The sequence below is a fragment of the Ornithodoros turicata genome, chromosome 2 (genome assembly GCF_037126465.1).
Source record: "Ornithodoros turicata isolate Travis chromosome 2, ASM3712646v1, whole genome shotgun sequence".
NCBI lineage: Eukaryota > Metazoa > Arthropoda > Arachnida > Ixodida > Argasidae > Ornithodoros > Ornithodoros turicata.
This window is the reverse complement of record NC_088202.1, coordinates 105565548-105586994: the sequence shown is the minus strand read 5'-3', so window position 1 is coordinate 105586994 and position 21447 is coordinate 105565548. Positions and strand designations below refer to the sequence as shown.

General features: G+C 45.4%; 1 protein-coding gene across 2 annotated transcripts in view; it reads left to right on the top strand.

Moving 5' to 3' along the window:
- LOC135383929 (uncharacterized) overlaps window positions 1–21447 on the top strand; it is a 242917-nt gene that overhangs the window by 66910 nt on the left and 154560 nt on the right. Inside the window, exon 1 of one of the 2 annotated variants that reach the window (XM_064613214.1) lies at window positions 11305–11413. The exons of the other annotated variant lie outside the window; for it this stretch is intronic. The gene's annotated coding sequence lies outside the window, so the exon portion shown is untranslated. Of the gene's footprint in view, window positions 1–11304; window positions 11414–21447 lie in introns of those variants that run through there. 2 annotated transcript variants of the gene reach the window in all.

The window sequence follows — 21447 nt, the reverse complement described above, 5'->3', positions numbered from 1 at the left end:
GCAAACTCTCCTCAACTAAACAGCGACCCAAGGGGGCTGCATAACGGCTTCTTTATCGGTAATGTCGTGCAACTCGTCCCTTGTTTCAGAGCAGCTAAGTTGAATACATTTACGTATACGCGAGGGCAAGCCCGTGCGAAGTGGCAACTCTTTTGTGGACAGGACACGAATAAAATAAAACGGAGCCGTCGAGCGCGTTTGTGAGTGAAGGTGTTCCTCGATTTACGTCGTACTCGTGCGATGGTGCTTGCTGACTAGACTGTAGCAACAGACATTCGGATGGGACGCGATCGCTCCAACCCATCAAGAAAGTACTTTACGTATGACATCACGACAAACAAGTCCGTTTGTAGCATGTGCTTCAAGTAAGGAGACAGGCTATTTCAACAGACAGTAACCTACAGGAACCAGGAGCTACCAATTTCACAGCTGTCTATTAATATTAAATACCATGTATGCGGAATAAACGGGTTTACATTTTGTAACATTGATTTTTTTTTTTTGTGGGGATAAATATTCCCAGCAGAAGCGAAACCGGTTAAAAACCGGTATGAACCGTTATTTTTTTGCTCCGGAGCAGAACCGGTACCGGATCGTTTATGATGTAACCGGAACGAAAACCGGAGCGAAAAACGTTTCGGTTCGACACCCTGGCTGCCAGTAACCATCACACGTGTTTGTTTGTTTGTTGAGGGGAGGGGGTACATTCTGATTTCTTTATGTGTTCTATACTTGATTGGTCATTTCAAAATACTTCTTTCCCCTGAACGTGAACACTTGAGAGTTAGGCCCGCTGCAAACCTGAAAATTACGTGTTATCGGAGGAGTTATACTTACAAATGTACACAACAATAGGTGAAGCAACATATATCTTGCTTTATTTCTTTAAACTTATTAATATCGAGCCTGTGGTTTATCCGAAATCAGAGTGTGTTCGCTTCAATATCAATCCGCAAAACTTTCGCGATTCGCAATATGTGGCTTCAAACATCTCGCAATATCTTCAGGACTGACCTTACAGTTTGAGAGTTTAGGACGGCGTGTACGGCAATACCGATGCCGGGTGAACACGCGTCGTTTTCGCAGGAGAAAAGTTCATATACCCGGGAAGCAATATCGAAAAGCTTGTTACAAGCACTTATTGCTTCGAGGGTGTGCAATGTTGCAGTCGTGTAGTGGATGGCCAATTTCTTCTTTCATTGTCCATCTTGTTCGAGCTGAATCAGAAACGAAATCGCAATCTTTCCCTATTGGTGCGAACAATATTGGCACAACTATGCTCTACAGAAGACGCATTCTTTCCTGACAAGTGCGCCGTTGTTGCGCTGAACCCGCGTAGAATAGCCTCAGAATAGCAGAAACAGGGTTCTTTATGGTGAAGGTGGCGACGGCATCCTGTGAATATCAAATACTCCTCAGTAATTTCATCGAGCGTGTGTCTTCGTGCTTCATCGCGCGTGAATGAATATATGTGTCAACTTCCCATATGAGTGAACACTGCTGCCTGGTAGCTTTCCTGCATTTCATAACATGGACTACGTCGTCGTGCTCCCCTCTACATATTTGCGTTCGCACCAGTATGCGCAAAGGACCAACGGAACCTGCTGCTTGCAGTCGGCTGACGAAATTTGGTACATTGTTCCTAAATGACCACGGATCCCGCATATTTCACCGCTATTGGTTCCATTCGATCGTTGTTAACACCTCGTCATTTTAATGTAACCTTCACAGAATATTTGGTATTCCGAGGGTAATTTATTCCTCTGTTGACTTTCTCTATTTTGAATTTAGCGCTTCTAGCTGCCCTTATGTGACAGTAACAATCTTTTTAAAAAGTCCTATACTGACAGACGCCATTGGGAACTTCTCGTTGAGAGATGCTACTCATGAAAGCGCAAATTGTTCCGACTGGCAAACCCGTTGAATATAGGATCGGTATTCGTCTATCGTGTCACGATCGCGCACTTCAACAATATCACGTACGAACGTGTATCACGTGCGCAGGAGCATTATTTCATCATTTTTTCTGATGGTCTCGCCGAGCTTCGGCTCGCTCGTGCTGTTTTTCTCTCTTTTCTTTCATCGAATAAATCTACGTTCGTTCCTAACCTCCTGTCCCCTCTCAGTTGCTACCTTGCGTTTATTTTTTATGTGATTTGCCATAACTTATAAAACCTTCCTTATAAAACTTCCTGCTTACTGCTTCCTTATAAAACCGAAGTCACATCGTTTTCTCATACTTTTTACCCAAGACACATAACACTTTCGCTAATTATGAACAGCTGTGGAACTCCCCAACACGCGTTTCTCGATGCTGCATTACCTCCGTTTCACGATGGAACTGTCTTCCGTGCGGTCGATTGCAACAAGTTCGAGGCTTCCGACATATCATTCATAACGTTACAGCGTACTCTCTACACCGTTCGCATCAATTCAGGATTTTACTCATACGTACATTGCTTTTGGGCTCTTGCAAACAAAACACAGTAAATACTGCTGCTCTGGTATACATTTTCAATGTATAAACCAGAGCAACATTGTTATGGTTGTTTGTGTTGCGTTGTTATCGTTGCTTGTGGTGTACGCTCGGAAAGGTAACAATTCACGAACGTTAAAGGGCTGCCACACTTCGCCCGGTGTTATGCCGGATAACTACAAATGATTCGTGTCAATAGTGAACCTGCATTCAAGTTTTTCAGTAAGTTGAATAATAGCCACGTAGAAAATTGGGGCATCACGAATATCGAAATAAATCAGTTCATGTCGAACATAGAGAACCAAGTACGTTTTTGTATGCGTATGTAAATACTAATTATGTTACAATACACGAAATAAATCGAAACTCATTTGGCTCCGTCGTCACGGCAGGCATGTCTTTGCCAGTGGGGTCAGTGGAGAGGTCACGTGCTTGTAATTACCAACGGGAATGGCGGTAGCTCCCGCGCCTATGACGTCAGAGGTTGTCGCGTGCGTGTGTGCGATGGTCTGTACCTCGCCAACTACGACGCATGGAATAATAACTATTCTTTCCTCAGTACTCTTGCCTACAGTACAATGCGTGCATCATGTAATGAATCACGTGTATCGAAGTGTCACGGAACCCTTTAAACGTTAACAAATAAAGAAATCCTTGTTCATTGAAACATCGTGCAAGGCGTTATTTTCCTCTTAACAATTCGAGCAAATCATATCAAATCAAATCCAGTGTCTCATGTTATCATGTTTCCAATTGAAGGCACTAAAACCTGAGTGCGTTCTTAATGCGAGTATGTAAGCATGAGCGTTCAATCAAGCCGACCCAAGTCGCTATACCCAGGTCTAAATATTGCGCTTGAAATCCTCAGGAGACCTCACGTCCATGCCGCAGTACTCGTTTCAGAATACAATAAGCCGACGCAACGTTATTGGTTAAGTTTATGTTTACCAGTCAACACAGAAAGTTGCAGAATGACACGTTCCTTTACCACAGTCTTCCACCGCATGGGACTTAATGTGGCTTTTACATCGGCTTTTAAACAGCTCCTCGGTGTCAGCGCGTCCAGCCTCTGTTTCATGTGTCGTGTGCTCGGTGACCTCAACCACATCCTCCTGGTCTGCGGACAGTACGCTCGCAAGCGCGCCCTCATGGAAACTGCTCTGCAACGCGTCGATCAACGCCAGTTCGACTTATCGGGCCATGGTCGGACTCCTCACATCAGATGCAAGGCCTACGAGTTGTTGCTGAGTTCCTCTCCAGCACCAAGGACTAATGGATGAACCCTAATAGGACACCTTTCGATCATCGTCACTTCCTCATCCCTTCCACACGAGCAATGGGGCAGTGTGCCGCCATAACGTCCGTGAATGATTCACCATACCATCATCCCATTTATGTGTGTGTGTGTGTGTATGTGTGTGTGTGTGTGTGCAGAAGTGTTGCACTATAATGTTGCTGTGTTGCAGCTATGTTTCACAACCAAGCGCAACGTTACCACATCATTTTCTCAATGTTGAAACAATGCTGCGGAGGTTATGTTGTGGAAACATTGTTAGTTTGCGTCTGGGGGGGGGGCAACAATCTTTCCAATGCCACTGTGACGGAACTTTGCAGCAAGGTTGCTGATACAATGTTGCGGGGACAATGTTCAGGTGGGCGTATACGTGTGCGTTGCAGAGTTTATTGCGTCAAATAAATCTTCCCTTTACAATGTTCAGGCAGTGTCACAGGAACATTGCTGACGCTCGATATGAAAAAGACAGAGTAATCAGAAAGGAGCAAAATGACTCAGACAAACAGGTCGGCGGCGTTTATTGCTTTCGTGTTTTCAGTGGTGATGCACTGCACATGTATAAAATGTTGAATTCTAGACTGTACTATATGAGGGTGTGATTCCCGGTGAATGTTGTTCCTGGAATGTTGGTGCAATGTGTCAGTGCAGTGTTCCTGCAATGTTGTTCCTATAATGTTGCTGCAATACAACACGGGCGGACATTAGCAATATCACATCAACATGACACGGAAACATTGCTGCAATGTTGCTTGAACAAATTTTCTTGACTGGAGTATTTCTACGCAGTATACGTACCTTGTACGTACAAGTTATTGGTGTGCTTTCGTTACACAGGAAATCCCTATGTATGTATGCAGCATTACATCGTGTGTTCTTTCCTCATCTCTCGAGAACGTGGCTTAGGTGACGGCTTTCAAGGAAAGGTTGTTTCGCTGCATCATGCATAAATGATAGTCTAGTAAGGCACGCCTGCACTGCTCAGCAGAAGGAACCACGGTGCTCTTACAGGAAATACCTAGATTACGCAAAAACAAATTTAGTTGTGTGCGGTAGCGGAACTTCCTGGTACATTCCATGTGATCTTTCTTGACACGTTTGCCTCTGATAGAGAGCTTAGTAACGCTTATTCGAGGCGCCAACCGGAAGAGCAAATCAATTCAAGAACGGTAAAGATCCTACCTCCGTAACTTGGCCGGTGGTTTATGATCAGAATAGCAGACCGTAAGTACAATGCATATTTCAGAAGCCCCGAGGCTAGCACGATATGACCACTGGTTCAACGAGACCCTGGATCAGAGTTGACAAGTATGTAATCAAAACCGGTTGTAAAAACACCAAGCTTGCCGACCTTTCTCGTGTGATTTTGGTTTTAAACCTTCTGTAGCAAACTTACAGGGACTTATCCCTAAAACGTCGATGAGTGTAGTCCGGCACTTATGCCAGCAAAAAAGGACAGCAACTCGTTCGTCGTCTCTTTCGTGGACCAACTGCCCAACGTAGCCTTTATTTACAATATATATACGTGTCCGTAATGACTTTCCTCATTACAGCCCTTCTGTACATCAAAGAGGTGTCCCGACAGGTAGGGACGTCGTCATATTGGGGAGGGTTGAATACGCAAGGTCACGGGACCAGTCTTCCCTTTGGTACACCGCGACAGTGCGTCTCGTCACGTACACCAAATTCTTAAATTACTTTGCGGTTGGCCTTCGCTACACCTTCGCTCCTTTCTTTTTCTTCTTTTTTTTCCACATTTTTGTTGTTTTGCAGGACTTTCTATTTCGAATGCTGGACGAGAGGATTACTACGCCTTGCACGTTTGCGTATTCTTATTAACTATGTATCCGCACAGTTGCCTTGCAACGTGAGATTGAAGAAGTGAGAAGTGCTCATGGAGAAAAATTCATTTAATTGCTTACGCTTAAGCTTATCTTTCTTCAGTATTTACCTATTCACTGACGTAAACAGGAAAATAATGTCTTCAGGAAAAACCGAGCACAAGAACGCACCCCTTTCTGAAAATAATAATGAAATTAAATAACTTGAGGACTGTAATAAACATAAATGTCTGTTACCGCAAAAACATTTTCAGCCTCAATACGGAAGCAACAATGTGTTAATTCCAGCCCTATATGTGTGTCGTCTTATTGATTGATTTGCAAAAGAAAAAAAAAAGGAGATATTAGTCCCGAGCCACTCGGGACTGGTTACTCCATGGCGCGTTATTCAGAAAAGAAGAAAGGGAAACTACACATATCTATACACTTTGAAACGGAATAGATGAAAACATCACCACAAAACTTGGCACCAAAAGCCACAGTGTAGGAGAGTTCACGTGTGAAATCTCAATGCACAAAAAACACAGAGCGTTATAGAGTGTTAAAGAGGTACGTAGAGAGATTTACGAGCCAGCACCCAAGAACCTTTTCGGTGGAGTATGGCCGATTATCCAGGCGGGCCAGCGATGACACAAGGGTACAACGGTGTGCAATGTACCTCGGGCAGTCTTGAAGTATATGATTCACGTCTTCAGTTACATCCCAAACCGCAGATCAAGAATGACCAAGCAATGCCCTTGTAGAAAGTTCCCAGCAGGCACCACAGAGGTATCGCAGGGCATTCAGCCGAGACTCAGCTCTACCTCTCAGATAACGATCCTCCAGGACAGATTGAGGTCAAGAACCACACCAAGAAACTTATGGTGCGTAACACGCCGCACGACATGCCCATGCACTCATATGAAGCTGAAAGTTCTTCAAGTGACTACAAGTGAACGGCAAAAAAAAAAAAAAACGAAAAAAAAAACCGAGGTATTCTCACGAGAGAGGTTCATGCCTCTGTTTTCCAGGAAAGCGGCAACAACATAAAGGTCACACTGCAAGCGACGCTGAAGCGCTGGCCGCTGCTTGCCGGATGTCCATATGCATATATGATCAGCATACAAGCTGATGTTGACGCCCCATTGCAAGAGAGATGGTAGAGCAGCCAGAGCGACATTGAAGAGGAGTGGACAGAGGACACCGCCCTGTGGGACACCTGCTGTTGGGCTGTGATGAAACGTTTCACCATCCGAAGTCATCACAAAGACAGCTCTACGACGTAGGTAGTTGGCTATCCACCTGAGAGCTCGCCAGGTAGCGTTTCGGGAGAAAAGCCCATGGAGCACATGACCGTAGCCTGTATGTCATAGGCTCGCTTAATATCAAGAAAAGCCGCCACGGTTAGTAGACCTTCCGATCTAGCATGTTCCGCGTGGGTTACCACATTCAAGACAGTCCATTGTAAAACTAGCTCTCCTGAAACCTGCCTGCGCCGGCTGTAGGAGCGTCCGGGACTCCAGGAACCAGTCAAGGTGGTTCAAAATTCGTATTTCCATTACTTTGTCCATGCAGCTGGTGAGGCTAATGGGACGAAAGAAGCCAGCTGTCTTGGTGACTTCCCTGGCTTCAAAACTGGGATAACACGAGCCGCTTTCCATACGTCAGGCACGATACCAGTTCTCCAGGACTCATTAAGGAAGCACAGCAGTTTTTTTTTTGTTTTTACAGCCCATAAGGAGGCTATGGCCTATACGTAATCCCGTCAGCCCCACATGAGGATCCTTTCCTAGAGTGGAAGATTGCTGACTGCAACTCGTTGATGGTAAACTCAAGATCCATTACAGGGTCACAAGCCATGCAGCCGAAATCAACACCACTAAGAGCATCAACAACTGATTGGTTGTGGGCGTCAGTCGAAGAGGCAGCAGAACTCTCACCAGCTGTAATTTCTGAGACCTTCCAATGAAGCGCGTCCTGAAGGGAGTTTCTTGCTCAACAGGGCAACTAAGAGTCTTAACAATCTGCCATAATCTTCCGGTATGTGTATAAGGGGAAAGCGTGGAGCAGAATGACTTCCAGCTTTTGCGACCCAGGCGCTGGAGGTGTTTTCGGATGACACTACGAAGCTTACATACTTCCTGATACTCCTGATGGATTCCAGAACGACGGAACCGGCGTTCTGCTCGGCGTCGTATTGGTCTTAGGTGTTCAAACAGGACGTCAACATTTGAATGCGTTGCTGGGATGGGGACCTGCTTGGTTGCTGCAGACAGGCTGGACGGCAGAGCACGGTTAGTATCGTCCAGACTTGTCGCAGAGCGAAATAAATCTTCAGCTGTCGTGTTAAAAACCTTCCAGTTAGTAACTTTCTTAGTGTGTCGTCTGTATTTTGTCCTCTTCTTTTTTTAGCGCTTTTACCTAGAATTAATAGATTACCGAAAGTCCCAAACGGATGTTTTAATTAACAATCTGTACATATGCTTTGCCGGTTCCGTTTTTTTTTTTTTTTTTTTCATCTTTCACTGTAACCAACATGTCGAAACATAGAAGATGCAACCATTATACACGTAGTTGATGAAAGCTGGTGAAACCAATTCCGCAGCCGCAGAAGCTAACCCCCGCCACAGTATATCTATCGTTATTATACCTGCATTTCCACTCGCACAACGCACAGCCGGAGGATAGCAGGAAAAAGAAAGAAAGAAAGTAAATCGTACTGCGGCATAATACAACGGGAACAAGAAACTCGCAAAAGGAACATCGCCCCCTCATATATTCTACACGCTTCTCCATTGAGAGAAACGAAACGGTAGCTGGCATAAATTTCGCATGACACCCCGCACCGCATATGCATGTGTCAAAACGTGCGCTGCAGCGCCATTATATCGTGCCTCTCGCCAGCGGCCTGAAACCTAAAGTCAGCGAAGCCGTGATGAACGAGGATCTCGCATTGTTCTTTCTACTTGGTCGATTTTAGGGCAGCCACGTAGTCATACACGCCTCGGGGAAAAAAGAACGAGATATACATTTGCATGCCAGGGTGTTCCCACAGGGATCCTTTGTTTCCCTGCTTCCGCCGAGGCGGGAGAATAAAAGTCGTTCCTTATAATGATACGGAGGAGTTCTTTTCTTCGCAGTGGCTGCATGCATTACGCGATCCGCCCTCAGGTTAAAGCCGAGTCCTCGAATAAGACGTCCAATGTAGAAGGACTTGGCGAGGTAAAAGAAAATTGTATGTGGTTAGCGATATCAAATTCACCTTTTTCCGTGCCGCGTGTCCTTACGTGATGCTTTGAGTGCTCTGCTGGTCCGCGAGAAAAATAGGCGGGCGAATGGTAAAGGAAATTTATGTTCCTCGCGAGAAACGGGAGTGTATCTCCGTTCTTTTGTTGCGTTTCGGAATGGCGAAGAAAGATTCGCGAAAGCAGCGAGCGGAAACAAACCTGACGACGGTTGGATGATAGATTCTCGCCTGTCTTTTGTCTGTGCGACGGATGCCAGTCTTATTTCTTTTCACGGTGCCACACGTCGGTATGTAGTAGAAAAATCTCGGCCGCTCTTGCTTCGAAGCTGTCTCGCGTTGCTCTACTCCCTCTACGTTTTCTTTTCTTCTTCGTAGCTCTAGACAAATTTGTTGATTCTTCGCAGCCTGTACAACAGCTGTCGTGCGAGCGAGTGGTCCTTTTCCTTCACCTTCGCTCGTTTCAAGAACAACTTTGATATGTCGGTATAGGAGCAGGGGATTTGAAAGTTGGGATACAGATCACAAACAATATCGCAACTTATTCTGTGTACATGTAGTTTTCTCTTACAATATCTTCGATGCACCTAAAGAAAAGGACGTGCTTTATGCTTCTCTCCATCGCGTTCTACACATATGACGGGGCATTTCGTTTAGGTTTGTGAAAACAGATGCCCACGTCGTAGGCTTGTTCCACATGCATCCAGCTCTGGATCTTTAAATTTTTGTTTATAATTCGAGACCCGCTGCTAAGTTGCCACGAAAATACCAGTACGAACTAAAGCTTGTCTTCAGGAACCTATCGAGTTGATGCCATTGCAATCCAAGAGTCTCACAGAGCATTCCTCTAAAATATTGATTTCCCTATGCGAAGCGGAAATATCCTACAATTAGTTTATAAGAAAAAAAAACTTACACACACTGGTTTGACGTAACAATGAAACAAAATGTAATATGACGTTTTTTGTCTCATGATGTCCCCTGGCTTTTGGACTCTGTTCAATTAGTGGTTTTGAGGAGTATGACGTCATGCGGTACGCAATCCACCAATGGATCTGGGGGGGGGGGGGATCTGTTTATTATTTTTTTTAAAAGGAGGGGAAAATGGGTCTGGCAACATTGTGTCTGGCAACGTCACGGGTTGCCCCAAATCAAAATACGATAGACTTGCTATGAGAAGGAGTATTTCGATACGAACACAATGGTGTAGATTACTTTCGGGTCACAACTGGGAGACGACTAGCGAGGTTCCCAAAACGTACCATATTTTACAAAGGAGGCAACGTTGCGATTTTTTATCTCCTCGAAGGCAAATCTTCAGAACTTAGGATGCAATGCTGCACACCCCCGATAATATGTTAACAAAAAATCAGCTGAATATGTCAAAGAGTTATGAAGATACGTGGCGTCAAACTTCGTAGGAAGCGCAGTGGTCGAAATGCCCACATAAACACCGCAAGTGCGTGTGTTTGCCCTCATTGACACGTTGGTCATAACTTGCAAGGGGATACCACGGGCCAGGGTACGCCTCCCCGGCAGGGTGGTCTGTACGTGCCTAACGCAGCATATTGTAACTCACGTAATCCAATGCTGCGATCTCGTTTACTGTACATAGTGTGAAATAAAGGAGTCTGTTCTCGAAGCTCGAAGTGTGAAGACGTGTTGTCTCGACTCTGCGTCCCTCGGCCAGAGCGAGCCCTGGGCATAAGTGCCCTACGACGACAACGAAGCTTCGTATTTCTTTTTATACGCACGAATTACGCGTACGACGGTTGCGAAGCTTACACATCTGAATGATAATTCCTTAAAAAATAACCACCAATTAGTTTCAACTACTTTCGGCGCCAATATGCCTCATAGCGACAAGGCTTTACTATATGTTTGAAAGAAAAAAATTGGGGAGGTCGACCTGACCACTCTGCCTGATTCGGCGTGAAATCACCCTATAGTGAGTTAATTAAGTTATGGGTTAATATAGAATACTGTTCAGCGGGCCACAGCAAGAGAAGAGAGTGGTAAGCGTGCTGTTCTAAGCGGCACTTGGTCTCCAGCGAAACACGTCCTTTCCTTCCTTTTTTCCCCCAGTAACTGGGGTTCTGAGGGGAATGTGAACGACCTCGAATACTTTCCGGAGAGTGCATTTTTTCATACAAAAGGGAAGAAAGCGCCCTATATGTGCAATGTCCCATATGATCATCATCACCATCATCTTCATCATATTTGTTGTTGCACATGTGCCTTATAACCACGTGTTTTCTATGCGGAGCTGCTTCAGTGCGTGTATTGGGCTTCTGTTACAGCTTTTCATGCCCTTTCCTACGCGTTTTTGTATACAGTATACAGCGCAAGAGAATGAGAAATACGAAAAGAAACTTAAAATAAATGTGGTCCCGAATTTACCTCATTACTTGCCTTACACTTCCCATGTGTAAGCCTTTATTGACGAATGTTTTCTCTGTTCTTACAGGTGAGTAACGCTCCTCGGCCAGAAACGGTGGGGAGAATCTCGTATCCTGCGCCCGGTCGCGCGATTTCGTTTTCTCAAGGGAATCATAACCATGAATTCATCGTGATATTTCACGGTAAGCCATTTCAGCAGGTTTTACGGGATGGTACTTAGAAGCCAAGCTGTTTTATTTCGATAAAGGTTAAAGATCTTGCGCCGAGCTTGACGAACAGAGTCATAAAACTGCATCGTTCGTGATGTTTCCTCAGTGGGCGAATTACTCCACTTTGTTGTTTCTCTTGAAAGAAGCGTTTGAAAGTCGGCTCAGCACTAAATTGGTGCTCTTACGCTATTTCTTGTAATTTGTAGAATATTCAAGAAGGGCCGGAAGCACCATCGTTAGCATCATCTATTTGTTTCCACGTCCCTTGCTGAAGGCCCCATAATTACAAATGTTTCTTCTTCATTTTTTTGTACATGTACCGACTATACAGACTTTTTCACTTTGTAATATCACATTTAATTATATATAGTATGTACGTAATCTATACCATGTCTTCACCGCTATTCATTCATTTATTGTTGCTGTTGGTGCTATTAAGTACATAGCTGAAATAGGTGATGATGCACACTGTGGCTTCCAAATATAAGTTTCACAGAGAGTATAGTAGTTTAAAGATGGGGCCACGTTTCACACACAGTCTCCAACCATTGTAGTTGAATGCAAAGCTACTATAACCCACTTCCTGTGAATTACCCAAAAGTAGGGGTTATGTACAGCTGTACAGGCAAACCCATCCTTGGTGAGCCGAATGTCGGCGCTGAACCTCGATTACATTGGAGAGCTCAGAAGTGTGGACTAACGAAATGATGTCGGTATGAGTGTACAGCCGATCTCCAACGACTTGAAAACTTTGCCAGATCTACCAAAACAATGAGTTGACTACAATAAACTTGACACAGCACAACCTGGGAAACAACTACACAAAACGACAGGACAGGACGAGCTGTTGTGTCGTCCTGTCCTGTCGTTTTGTGTAGTTGTTTCGCAGTCGTCCCAGTTGTCGTTTTGTGTGGTTAGCTCCCACGTTTTGCTATGCTTTCTATATAGCCCAGCTTCGTGTTTTAGTAGACTATACAGCAAATTGTGTTCAGTGCTCTTGGACTTCGTGCGACTCATACACCAGAAATTCCACGCAAATTCTAGCGCCTGTACATGTCTGTCATCGCTACCAACATTCTACTGGGTCGTCATTTCGCGAGAGAAAAATAACGATCGCGAAATTTGCGCAGATTAGGTCATAGACGTTATGTCTGTGGAACTTTCACGTGGCGTAGTCATTTGAATTTATGCTCGCGGTGCCAAGAAATGGTAATAGCAGACGACAATGGCCGTCGCCACTACATTTTCTCGATCATACGAGCATACGAAGATGCACATATGTTCCAGTTACTGCTACAAATATGCCCGTCATGAACTGTGACGTTTTTACATCGCGCCATGCATCGACATCGGCAGTATTCTGCACCATGTAGCGAGCTGCGAGCACCATTATGGTAGATAATAAAGCTCTGCTCGGCACGAGCTTTCTGCGGAGGACCTAGGAATGATACTGAGTAGGTCTAGACGCTGACTTCGAATCGCATCAGAGCTCCCAGGTATCATACACACAGCAGCTGGTTCACAGCTTACAAGCACAATCCAGAAACAAGAACAATGTAATAGCTGCGCGGCCCGGCGCTTTATCCAGGCACTTTTTGTGTTGAAACCGAACCTGTTCCTAGCTGTAAACGCACCCCAATGTATGTGTTCTTGGCGTGGTGCAATTGGAGGGTGCGAAATGTTCAGCAGTGTAGCATGTAGCCGCACAAGTGTAAGCAGACTCACCATACGCGTAGAGGTATTCGCTATTATTAAAATTATTATTATTGATCAATAAATTCCTCCTGTGGCAAGAGCAATGGCGGAGTTGAAGTATGAAGTGGGAAAAGTTAATTCTCGGAGGCCGTAAAGAAATAAGCTCGTTCCTTAGCATCTTTAATAAAGGGCGCCCCAATAATACGGTGCCCCCACAGTTGATTGAGCTCGATCTTGCGAGAGTGACAGGCCGTGATGTCGTCCGTGCTTGAGCGTACATGGCCGGTTTTACGGCTCTGCGTTCGCTCCTTATTTCCCTACGCTCTTCCAGCCTTTGAAGCTGCTTATGATCGATTATTTAAGTATGCGACGAATAGCTGGGGTGCCAGATTTGCAATGGGTACCCTCTTCTCAAGAGACACCTCCTTTTGATCGTGTATAACCCTTCCTACCAACCACAAATGTGTTGCATCTTGAACGAACATTGATAAAGGGGTACCAACAACCATAGATCGAGAAGTTACCCGTCAAAAATAACTCGTTACGAGTTAAGTTACCGTGTGAAAAATGTAGCTAAGTTAATAACGAAGTTCTTCAGCCTGAAATGTAACTCACAGTTACTGAGTTACTTTAAAAAAAGAACAAGTTACTTCCAAGTTAGTTCAGACACAAAATAGCACTACACAGGTGCAGTGCGCGTGAGCAGTTGAGTTCGAACTTGAGTTGCCTGCTGAGGAGTGCAACACGCTTACATCGTTTTCGTTTATGTCTAGTAATTCGAACGCTTTGCATCTTAGTACCTGTGGGCGCACAATGGTTCAGCTTCATTTCAATGGTAGCGGTTCTTACTTCCTGAATAGAGTACTGTCATTGATTGAATATCACGTTTTATGGCATAAAATGCCACGAAAGAACAGGAGAGAAAGCAATAAAATATGTGGACGTGAGTGAAAAGCGAATTAAGAGTAACTTGGAACTTAGCTTAAGTTACTTTAGCAAAGCTACCTGAAAAAGAAACGAGTTGCTCTGAAAGTTACCACGGCGCAAAAGTACCGAGATAAGTTACAAGTTATGAAAAAAATGAATTTTGTTACAGTAACGAGTTACATCGAACTCTGCCAACAACTAACCTGGGGGCTTAATCGCTTCATCGTCGTTACGGTCGTTACAAAATAAGGAGTGGTGGGAAATTCAAAAAGGCGGGCGGAAAATTTAAAAAGGTGGGCATGTGATTAAGCACGTGCACGGCGCTCTTCGCGCGATACGTGAGGGCCGTGGTACACGTCACGCGAAACGTGTCACGTGCCCACGTTTTTGAATTTCCCGCCACTCATTAGCTTGTAACGACGGTAACGACGATGAAGTGATTAAGCCCCCTGGTCTATGTATACCTGGTACCGTAGAATGGTATCACGCATTAGATTCTTGATGTGTGATTTGTTAACACTGAAATACGTGAAAAGCGTGCTCTGAAGTTGCCACTGTCTTTTGGTTGGCTGTGCTAATAAAATTAGGAAGGCAACCTGCTAAGTCGAAGCACGCTATTCTAGCTGTAAGACACTAACGAAGAGGTGTACCATGTAGTTGGTTCATGCTATCTAACAGCGGGTTTCCCCGTGTAACAGAGTTGGGGCGAAGGAGGGGTAATTGGTGCTATGCGTTTTCTCGTAACTTATGCGGCGCCCTCGCCGTTCCGCTTGTTGTGAATATCAAACGTTAATGTATCTCAATTTATTATTTCTCTCTCTCTCTTTAATACATTTCCCCGGAGCTGGAAAATAGCGACGTGATTCTCATCAAATGGGTGGCAGTCATGTCGTGTAGAACATGTCTTGCGCAACTGAGAACATGAAGGAATCAGATCGGCAAGGTTTCAAGAGCGACAACATTTCGAACGGACATTTTCCCGACATTCATTAACAGAACTGAGGAACACCTGGCTTCACCTGGCTTCCCGTCTTCTTCCCATGAGCACAATACATTTCAACCAGTTCTCTTCAAATATTCCAACGCTCCTTTCCATAAAAGTAATTATTATTGCTTTCGCCTCATTCAAAGCAAAATTCCGCTCATAATGTATTGCACTCTTATCGCTTTCCAGACACAGTTACGACTGCAATAAAGCCGTGAGATGATGCAAACGATGTAGCGGGAAATATATACAGATCACACACTCGATATTGACGGTACAAAATGCAAAACAGGTCTCATAACTTCGAGGTTGCAGCAGGCTACCGGACAGCAGCACGCTATACTACTGACGTTCGCAATCTCTATGCACCCCACGACAGTTACGATCGACAACTACGACGAACGGCTTCGCCAGCAAAACGAAAGCTACAAGAAAGTCTGAAGGAACAGTATAGTGTTGGAAGCCTTACGCATTTTATTTACCCAGGAAAGTGGGTTAATGGTTGTTCACAGCCAAGATGGAGGTTTTATTGATCCCACGCAACGTGATTGTGGGATGGATTCTTGGACGCTCTAGACTGTGGTTGGGCGGTAATTGATTCCCGCCAGCTCTGATTTGGATAATGAATGGCGCCAAAATAGAGACCTTCCTGCCACAAGAAGCCATCGGGATTTTGTGTGTCGCCATTGTTCCGCACGAGTCAAATTGCCGCGCATATTTCGGTCTATTACGCGATGAAGATATCGATATTGTTGGAGCTAAAGGAGAGGAACTGCTGAGTTACTTAAACTACAGACGACCGAAATATGCATGCTGGAACAAAGGTAAAAGCTGCCAGTATATACACATACTTGCTCTCTACAAACGAAATATTCATTTAAAATACGCGTTAATAAAAGGCGCTTCTGAAATTTATTCTTATTGTGGATCAGTGACACAATTATTCTTCTTAAAAGACCTCCTAGAGTGTTCTTTTTTTTTTCCTTTCGCTTGGCTGAAGAAATGGACTGATATTTTTAGCCTACAGAGAAGCGAAGCAATCGGGTCACCATTAAGACGAAGAATGCGTTTATTCGTGCACGGTCAATAGGCTCATGTCCTCGTTACAGCACTTCACCTTATGAAGGTCTAACCTCCTGCGTGAGTTAATGTAAAGATTAGGTACGCTAACGTGGACGTGATGATCAGGGCTAAGACGGATATTTATAATGTAGGTTATGTTCGCTGCTCTGCCACACTGGCAGGTTCGGGGGTCTGGGAGTTACCGTTGGAGCAGACGCCATCTCAACTCCGCACTCGAACGTGCAACGTGAAGGTGTGGGAGTCGAGTATGTGGCGGCTTGTGGACGACGACGATGTGGACTTGTTGCCACGCGCTCCCGCGCTGACTCCTCAGTTCTATGGGCAACGCTCTGGAGTGAATCCACGGGTTGAGACATCCGGCCCTCCGAGACATTCCGTTATCGCTGGCTCTGCAGGAGTCATGTAGGGGAACGCCATCTCCTCTACATTTGGTAACCCGGACATCGAACACCACAGTTCGGTAGACAATTCAGCCATTCACCATCCGAAATTTCACGACAACCATCAAGCATCAAGATTCACACACGCGCTCAGGAAGCAGACGACGGCGCTGGGGCCCACATCGTGAGTCACCGTGCATGCCTTTCCACCGGGGACTCATAATGGGAGGTTACGCTAGCTTCTTCCGACCTGGCACTCTTTCGTTTCAACGCCCCGTACCGGTCGCGGTACGCTGTGGTCCCGCACTGTTCTTCAGGCCTCCACCTACTTTGTGACGACGCTCCGCTACATCGCATCACCAGCGACACTTCGATGAGCAACGCGCTCTGCTGCCGGTCTCGGTACGTCGCTCTCCTTTCGCCCTGACGGCACACATATGCGTCAGCTCGGCTCGCTCGCATTCAGGGAGACGCCCGCGGTCATCGCTGCCCCCAGCGTCCTGCCGTCACCTGACACGATGCGACATTTCCATTGGCGCAGCAGCACGATGTGCAGCACACAACATCGCCAACAAACGTCGACACTCGCTATCTTGCTGCTGCCGCGTCCACTGCCGGAAACCTAAGCCGTACGCCCAGCCGTCCATCATCCTCGTGTCGTCGTCATTCTTCCCTTCAGGGTACCGTCGCGTACCTCAACCTCTAGCACACCGCGTCTGAGGGGGGGGGGGGGTGATGTGGCGGCCCCTAGACGACGACGATGTGGCCTTGCTGCCACGCGCTCCCGCGCTCGCTTGTCGGTTCTATCGGCAGCGTCCTGGAGTGAAGCCACGGGTTCAGAAGCTCCCTAGTACATCCGGCCCTCCGGGACATTCCGTAATCGCCGACCAGGACTCATGTAGGGGAACACCATCTCCTCTACAGGGTGGTCATCGGGACTGGGAGGCTTACTTGATAGCCGTCTTTGTCGTCTATATGATCATTGTCTCATCGTCAGTTCGTCAGGGCTCTTGAGTCAATGCCCAGATTGTCATCCTCGTTGAGCAAATGGTGCGGGTTAGATAGGGCGATGATAACTCGCAGTGAGCTACGAAACACATCTCCGCACCTCCACTAAATGAAATACCCCTGTGACCACGAAATACCCGAAATACCCGAATGACCGCAATGCCGGAGAAATTCCCCGGTGACCACGAGGATGAAGAACATATTTATTCCTGCCATGGCAATAGGCGCGTGTTCCCGTGGTCGTTACCACACCCATCGCTTACGACGTTGGTGGCATCGAAGCGCGGAACATTGTTAGCAAGCAACCGAAATTCTCACGAGACTTGGAAAACTAAATGGTTTGAAGCTAAGCTCCATATCTACTCCGCTGTTCTCATACAAGCATAGAAAGCAAATGGCTTTGAAGTTAAGCTACATATCTCCACTGTTCTCATACTAGCAGAGAAGGCAGCTCTCGTTCCGTGAAGCACTGAAGATCGACAGGTGACTATGCAGCTGAATAAGCTACGAAAGCTGGCCCTACAAAATGGGTGTCCCCCGTTTCTAACCGACGGATGTCACCAGTTGCTGACTGCCACCCTACAGGACAACGTGACAGAGCTGGTGTGGTCGCTTATGTCAGCCGTAACATGACCGGAGCGGAAGAGCGCTACTCGTCAGTCACGAAGGTCAGTCACTTGCCAGTACCCCAACAACACAACGTGGTTCTATGGATATCTGATGTATATCCTAAACCGGATATTTGGATATCCCGTGGCTAATGCGTTTCGTCCGTAACATGTACGCTCAGAGGTCCAAGTGAGAGAAACTAGGAGTGCGCAGTGACGTCTGCCGGATATCTAGAGGGTCGATGAACGGACATGCAGGGATGTTTTATGGACATTGCTATTCTAGCTGTTCTGGGCGTTTATGTAGAAGTTATTTATTTATTTATGTGAGTACCTCAAGTGCCTCAAGGGCATTGCATAGAAGTTAGGAGAAGGGAGCAAATGTTTCTTAAGGCGTGAAGTATTTATACAGGGACAAGGCGGAATTAAAATAAGTTACAACATTATCGGTTTTATATGTGTACAACTACAGTACAGTACAGTCAGTTCGCAAACTTACAGATAAAAAAAGCAGGGAAACCGGTAATGACGTACACAACTTGCACCTATCACAGCAACACGATAACATTTAACAGTAATGTAGATCGACGTAGTTATCGATCTAGAATGTACGTCAGAACATGTCATTGCCATAGCAGTTCAAGAATGATTTGCGTTGTCTTGGAGTCATTATTTCCATGGGGTTTTCAGTTAACAAGCAAAAAAAAAAAATCTGTATATACGTAACAATTGCACACAGAACAGGAGATGCACACACTGAACATAACTTGCTGTACATATGCAATAGTTTATCAACTCCCCTGCGACGAATCCAGCGATATGATGCTTGTTCCTCGTGCAGAATATGCTACTTCTGACTTGGCATGTCCACTCCCTATCCATGGGACCCGCGGAAGTGACAAAGTTAGACGCTGTTCAGGCTGTCGGTGTTACATTGATCTAACTTTATGTTGAGATCACAACCCAAGCAACAAAACTACAACAACAAAATCATAATTACAGAACGAATCTCTTACCTTTTCAGAAGCTCAAGAAGTGTGCTCGGCCCACATTCTGACACTTCTAGCTCGCATTTTTTTTAAGTTTTAAGTTCAAGGACCTCTCATCCTTTGGGTTAGGCTCATCCTTTGCGGCAACCGTCAATCTTCATCGCTGCTTACCCTCATCTGATCTGTCACACAGCTATTGCCGTGACGTTGCCCACGATTTTGATGTCAATAAAGGCAAACTCTTATCATCATCGTCACCACCGCCACCGAACAAAACCCGTGGCCTTCCGACTACTTGTGTATCACGGTCCAGTGTCGATGGGCATTGGAAGAAATTAGGCCCGTAGGGCTGTGAATTACCTGCAACACAAAAGGTTGCCTTCATACTGCCTTAATATGCACTTCATAAGATATGCTCCGTACGTGTTCGAGGCTTTAGGAAGAACAAACAATCCCGGAAACCTCATCCGTCTCCATGACTCCATAGAACGTATTAATCTCCATCCCGTAGCAGAGGTGGGCAAATGCCCTCACGATCTTTGCCCTCACCTCGATTTTCATCCCGGATGTTTTTCCTCACCTCACCTCACCTCATTTTTGGGGGATTTCGTTCCTCACCTCACCTCAACGTCTTTTTAAAATTATTTTCCTGACCTCACCTCACCTCATTTTTTGGGGGATTTTGTTCCTCACCTCACCTCAACTTCCTTTTAAAATTATTTTCCTCACCTCACCTCACCTCAACCTGCTTTCTGAAGTATCTTCCTCACCTCACCTTACCTCAACCCTCTTTCTAATATATCCACTTGGTATAATTTTTGCCGTTTTCACTTCACAATTGCTCTTTCAATTAGGAGTGGCGTCGCTCATAGCCACAGTTGCTTGACGGCGCTAACACGGAAATAAAAAGTATTAGCAGCGGGTAGGTGCATAAGTTGTAGTTGGCTTCTTACGTTGGTTGATTCGTTTCGTTTATTTATTCCTGACAACAAGTTACAAGTACCCACAACTAAGATTCATTACCTTGCTTGGCTCGTCCTTCTTGCAACAAGTATCCACTACATGTACGATCAGCTAAAATTGGACGTAGAGCATGATGGGTAGAGAAGTTGCACAAACCGAGCAATTTCGAGTTGTTTGTTTTTCATACTGGCAAGGCAGGAATGGCCTGTATCGAGTATCTCTCGAGCGAGAATGATAATGGGGCTGCGGAAGTCGTTTTCGGGTTGGCATGCAGCTATACTCCGAATTACTTGTACATATATTTTTCTATTATGACTTTATATTATCGATCAATATTATTTAAATAGCACTATCGTTCCAAATAATACGTGAAAGACATCTGCTTACAGACTGACTAGTTTGGCTTTGTTGAAATCTAAACACATAATGCACACGGAACTATATTGACTTGTTCATGTGTCTCACATGTGACTCAACTGACTTTGATTGTATTGAAATCTAAGCTAAATACATAAAGCACACATAAGCTATATTCACTTGTACGTGCATCTGACCTGAAACGTCTATCATGAATCTGACTCAACTGAAAGTCCGAAACTAACGGGCTTACAGCGAACACATTTTAGTGTAGAGCGCCTATGCTCACAGTACAAAAACATTTCTGCTACATTGGCAATAGGAAAAGCTAGCTCTCGGTACCCCTTTAAGAGATCGCTTAATTGAAAATAGTCGCTCCACATCTCCTCAACCTCCCTCTCAAAATTTTTTCGTCACCTCACCTCACCTCAATCTCAATTTCGGAAAATTTTCCTCACTCACCTCACCTCAACGTCCTTGTCAAAAAATTCTCCTCACCTCACCTCACCTCAACCTCCTTCTCAAAAATTTTCCTCACCTCACCTCAATATCCCTCTTGAGACATTTTCTTCACCTCACCTCACCTCAATCTCTCTTTTGAGAAGTTTTCCTCAACTCACCTCGCCTCAATTTCCCTTTTAGAAGTCATTCCTCACCTCACCTCACCTCAACGTGCGTGATGTAAGGGTGATGTGAGGGTGAGGGCATCCTCACCCTCATTTGCCCTCGTGAGGATGCCCACCTCTGTCCCGTAGGCGTTTTTCAAAATCTTCGTGTCGCAAATACACAGCACACTCGACTCTGAACACTGGTACTCACATAGCGCAACAACGTCCGAGTAATGAGATGGAATATGTAATCTTAAAACCGCGCTCGCCAACCGGCTCGGAAGAGGGCAAATCCCTTCGCTAAGCATCTAAGTGGAATCCCAATCGGAAGGACGAAGGGATCATAGGAATGGGCTCGGAAGACACCAATTAAATTCTGCTGAGCTTCCGTCTCAGGAAGGAGA